Here is a 6,150-nt window from a genome sequence, read left to right as displayed (position 1 = left end):
TAATTGTCGGGCGTCTCAGTATACCGCAACCTGTAGCTCGCGGTATACTGAGCTTTGGCTAGTTTCCTAAGGTTGTTGGGGGGTTTTACGTCATTTTCAGGCCTAAAATGTGGAATATAACATGGGTGCAAAAAATGAAAAAAAGGCCTCAGTCATGAAGGGTTTAAAAGTCGATTGTCAGACTACAATGTGCAGCTTTCTTTGAATTTCTAGATTGACGTTTATTAGGAGTGGAATAGAGGAATGGAAATTGAATAGAGAAGTACATTTTTATTTTTATCTTTTGACCATAGATACCTTTTCATTTGCACAGATTGAATAAACATTGCAGTTTTGCTGGACACATATATATAAATTTTTTTGAACCACTTGCTGTCCAGAGCAATTTCTTACTATTTGCGCACACGTGGTAAAATATAAATTTTTGGCTAGAAAACAGCTCCAGACCCCCAAACAATTATATATGTTCTGAAAGCAGAGGCCCTGTAGAATAAAAACATGCTAGTTGCAATTTTTTACGTTACACAGCATTTGCGCAAATGTTTATCGAACCAGTATTTTTAAGATAAAATAAACGAAATTAAAATTTAGTGCACATAAACATAATATAATACCCAACTTTTGGGTAAAATATAAAAGACGGGGTCACATCGGTTAAATAGATACCAAACATGTCAAGCCTTAAAATTGCGTTCGCCCGTGAAGCTGCAAAAAAACTTAAATACCCCAAATTTCCAATAGGGAACACTTTAAACGTTTTTACCAGTTTAGTGCTAACAGTGATTGACAGCACTAGAATTATTGCACTCATGCCGACGTTCGTGGCGATATGTAACGCATGTGTAGTGCAATTGTCCTTTTTGCACGTAGGTGCACCGACCCTTGTTTTCGTGTGTGAGTGTGCGTGGGGGGGGGGGGGGACTTTAACTTTTTAAAAACATTTTTATTTTTCTTATATGTGACTTCAGTTTTTTTTTTTTTTTTTTTTAAACACTTTTAATTTTTGACACTAACCTTATTGCTATCACATCGGGGGCTAACAAGCCCCCTATGTAATAGCTGATAGGGTGTGACAGGTCCTCTTTATGGAGACATCTTTTCAGACCCCTAATGTCACCTTGGCACCCCAAAGAAGCTGAGGAAGCAGAGATCTGCTTCCCCAGTTGCTTCTCCTAGCTCTAAGAGCTGGAGACTGTAAGGAGGCAGCCATCGCAGGCTGTTAAAAACGATACCAAGAACGCAGCTGCTGCAGCAGCCGTGTTCTAGTTTTAACCACTTCTGCAGGCCACAGGCTATAGACGTATTGCGGCCCGGAAGTGGTTAATAAACATTCTATAGACAAGTATAATGTAATGAGTATAAATGGCTGCCCGCCTTGTACTTATGCAGTAGAATTATAACCTGTACATACAGTAATCACTATTTAATTGCAATGAATTTTACATATTTACCTAAAAACACTGCAAAGTCTACACATTCCCTTCAGCATACATCCGTTGTGTTCCAGTGGGTTAAACCTAATTCCAGAACTTTTCTATTAGACTTCATTCTGTGAAAGGCTTGCTGGAAGCAGGAAACCATTCATGTATTTATTCCGGGAGATTGAATATATCTTTAAAGGAAATCATATTTGATGGAAAAATACTTCTTCTGGTCAGTTGATGACATTTTGGCTCCAATGAGTTCCCTCTGCCAGATCAGACGTTGAATATATGAGACCAGCCATCTGTGACAAGTCGCGGGTGTATTATAAGATGGGGCAAGCAACTCATCAAACAAACCTATCTGTGATCAGAGGACAATAGATTGAAGATGGACAGATGGCACCCCATAAACTATTGTTTTTACAACTTTTTATGGTGCACATGTGATGCACACTCGAAATGCGCCAAATCATCATCACAGTGCGCCTGTGCTGAAGATGATTTGTGGCCTGTGCCAAAACCTGGAGAAATTGCAAGCTTGTTGCAGGAATGTCACAGTTTTTGTGCCCTATAAACTGATACTTGTGCTACAATGTAGTGCAGATACAGGCATCTCAAGTCTCCCTGATGTTCAGGGAGTCTCCCGCTATTAGATAGCGGCTCCCTGACGTCCGTGAGAGAGGCATTTTCTCCCTGAAAGGTTTACTCAATACTCTGAGTAAACCTTTCCGGTAAGATATTTCTGATGTATATATAAATAAATATATAATATTATCGTATTATTGGTATATGGATTTTATTTTACTCTGTGTGTGTGTGCATTAGCCACATATCTGTGTGTGGTCTGCCCAGGCACAGATCTGCAGATCGGGTGACTCCTTTGGGAGAATGAGATGGAAGAAGCTGCCTTCTCCCTCCCTCCTCCCTTTGCCTGGCTGAGCAGAGGGGAGGAGGCAGCCGGAAAGTTCCCTGTGATGAGTATACGGGCAGACAAAATATACCAGAACAATCTCTTCTTATTAGGGGACTGCACCTTGTAGAGTTTATCTGGCTAAATGTGTTTTAGTAAAATAACTCTTTAACAATGTTTAAAAAATCTCATATGTTCTGTTCATGCAAACCCGTGCTCAACCTACAGCAGGAGATACATATCTAGAGGTCCCCTCCTATGCCTATAGGAGGCTTTTGCAGTATATGGGGGCCATAAAGTTAGGATGCTCTATTGTTCTCACACTGGTGTCAAATCCTGAAGTCAAGCTTGGGCCCGCTCTCTACCTTGCATCATGATTGGTCAATGGAGCTGCCCTGAACAGTTATGGACCAGCATAACCAATCAACAGTAAGGTGCAGGTGGTGAGAGGGAGGGGCTCCAGCTTGACTCACATGCCAAAGTCGTAATTTGTATAACAGAGAATCCTATTTTTTAGGTTTCCAGGTGCCATCTAAAGATATGTGAGGTACTTCTATGCCCTGACAGTTTATGAATAGCGTGATATAAAGTGATATTAAATTCTCAAACATTTTTGCAATAATGAATTCAGATCAAACAAATATACATTGTCCAGCAAAGTATTCGTTTACATTTTTGCTCAAACACAGACATCATGTTTCCATACAGCTCCAACTCTCTCAGCTCGGCTTCTGTGAACTTCCTGTCCAGTACAAGATCACAAGGGACAGCGCAGTCTTCAGCAACTATCCATCTACTAACTTGGAGAAGGGAGGAGCAAGGGGGGTGGGGGTGGGGGGGTGGTGCTTTGCTGTGTCTGTGATGGTTCTGGAGACACACACAGCTTACTAGCACACACAGGGTGGCTCCATAGGTGCATGCAAGGGAATAGAGACACCCTAAAACAAGATATCGGGGCCAGTGCTCAGGGGACGAGTTGATTCTCCAGGAAAATAAAACTTTTAAACATCAAGCAGCATTCATTGTAAGTGATATAACCAGCATTTGAAATAGCTTAGAAAAACATTTTGACTTTAATATCTCTTTAAAGTCAAAAGGTTTTAAGCTATTTCAATGCATTGTAGCTTCCTGCAGAATAAATGCTTATAGTGAATAAAAAGGCAACAAGGCTGAAGGCCTTTTAAAGAGCAGCTCGATCCGGCACTAATATTTTAATCTTGGGTGGTCCTTGAGGGATTGAGTCACCTGTGGCTCATTTAAGATACTTCCTATATGTATCTCTACCCACTTCCGCAAGGCAATACCAAAGGTGTCATAGTATTAGGTGCCACTACACAATAGTAAAAAAAACAAACATTTTTTTTGTTGGAGCAGGTCATGGCCTCAGAGGGGACCTTTTTTTAAATTTATTTATAATGACACATTTAATAATCCTTCTACACTTAAAGAAAACAATGAGAAGCACATTTTATTGTATAACTCTTGTTGGACATTGTTGCACATAGCAGCCCAGTACAGAATTTAACATGTGCAGGTGCTGCCATCTAGTGGCAACAGATGAATAGGCAACAGATTTCTTATCTCTTCATTGTGCCAGTTATTCCACAGTCTATTAATGAATTTACTTTCATTAAATTTTCAGGAAAGAAGATTTTATGGTGCTTCATGTAATAAAATAGGAAATTATTACATATATTTCTTTGTAAATATTTATTTATAATACATGTATAATAAAAAATAATAAATATAAAAAAAATTGCAAATGTGTATTTTCAGGCACCGTAAGCCTCTTAAAGGGTCAGTCCATCCAACATAGATAGTTCAGTATATGGTAGACGCTGGTGAGCTGGCATGCATAAGTGCTATGAGGGTTTCCCACCATTCCAGTGCTGGGTTCCTGGGTCTGCATTACCGCTGTGCCCTTATGAGTGGTTTCCACAATTTCTGTTGGATTCTATATTTTACATAATGGAAGATGTCACTGAAGGGGCTGGAACATACAAAAGTGGGTGGAGACACTCTACAATTGTGGCAGGGAGATCACCTATATCTAAAATATCACTTTTGGGTGGACTGACCATTTAAACTGGATGAGGGATACAAAGAAGGTGGCCTGGAAAACATCATTGTGCCCAGGTTAGGATAGGGTCACATATTTTATAGGTGCTGGGAGTCTTCGTCTTCTGAGCTACAGCAGCTCAGTGCAGACTGGATTGGGGACTGAACTCCTTCTGAATTCACAAGCAATGAGCAATTATGTCCGCAATAGAATTTTTTAGTCCATCAAAATGTTTATGAATTGATTAACGCCAAACTCCGGCCTTGCCTTCAGCCTTGCACAGTTGTAACGACTCCTCTGAATGGCACCCTCTATAGAGGACTACAAATCTCAGCAGTACTTTATACAGAAATGCTATTGTTATATAAAGTATTGCTGGGATGTGTAGTCCTCTATAGCCTGTGGCATTCTGCATTGCTGTAAATATTAGGGTTGCACCGATATATCGGCCGCCAAAAGATATCGGGGGGAAATGGCACTTTTGGCTAAATACCGAAAGTGCAATTTTTCTGCTGATACAGCAGTGCATCCGTGATTTCTTTCCTCCCCGCTGGGCGCTGCTCTGTGTCCCAGCGGGGAGGAGAGAAAGTGACAGCCGGCCGAGCGCTGCGGGAGGAGAGCGCTGTGTTTGTGGTTTTTTTTGGGGGGGGGGGGGAATCTTACACCAGGGCCCTTTGTTCCTTAGGTCCGTCACTGCCTCTCATGTACTGAAATTGCTTACTCTGATTTCACTGCACACTGAGAGCTTCTCACAATGTGCTTTAGAACAGCGGTCACCAACTGGTGGTCCCTGAGAACATTTTGGTGGTCCCCTGGCCCTCCACCACCACTGCCACTCAGGCACACCAGCACCTATGTATGTATGTTACATAGTTACATAGTTAGTCAGGTTGAAAAAGTCCATCGAGTTCAACCTATAGAGATACGGAGAAAAAAAAGAAAAAAAGCCTAAACCTGATTTAAATTATGAATTTAGTGGTCCATGATGTCCGAAAGGTTGGCGACCGCTGCTTTAGAAGCTGCAGCAAGTCAGATAGAGCCTGCCTCGTTTCCTAGCTGGAGGACGTTCTTCCATTCATTGGATTTCAATTATTTCAATGATGGAGGCTCAGCATCACATGTGGGTGTCACCACAACTTCCTGTTTTTTGTGCAGCAAAACCCACTGCAGCCAGGCGAGGAAATGTTATTGCAGAAAAGATATGCAGGGTCTCTTCTTCAATGAACACCTACCTGCCATACTTGATTCATTGTTATTCTGTAATTCAAAAAGTGAAAGCTCTTCCTTTTAAAAAAAAAAAAAAACCAGAACTCAGGATTGATATATAAGATCAGGAATTTATTTGATTGAAGGATGACACAAACCATACAACCAGTGCGACAACATAGCCCTGAGATGCGATTCACACACAGCATTCAGCTTCGGCGTGCCGCCGACCGTCCGTTCCATGACTAGGTTCAGGTTAATTAAAGATTCTGACAATAATATCCATTTAAAAGCGCTAGAAAATACATTGAACTATTACTCCACAAAAGAGAGAGAGAGAGAGAGAAAAAGAGTCACGATCAAAATATCTGAAGAAGCCCCACATCAGCCAATCAGAACGCTTCATGTTTTCAGCCGATGTTGTAGAGTGTACGGAGAAGGGTTATTGGTTGGTAGGGGTAACAAGAAGCGTTCTGCTTTCAGATGTCTTTGATCAGGAGACTCGGACAGAGTAGACACTCTAACTGCATTACTGTATACATTGGGGCCTG

The sequence above is a fragment of the Nanorana parkeri genome, unplaced genomic scaffold (assembly GCF_000935625.1).
Source record: "Nanorana parkeri isolate BGI_ZX_2015 unplaced genomic scaffold, ASM93562v1 scaffold120, whole genome shotgun sequence".
Taxonomy (NCBI): domain Eukaryota; kingdom Metazoa; phylum Chordata; class Amphibia; order Anura; family Dicroglossidae; genus Nanorana; species Nanorana parkeri.
Note: the sequence above shows the minus strand (reverse complement) of the source record.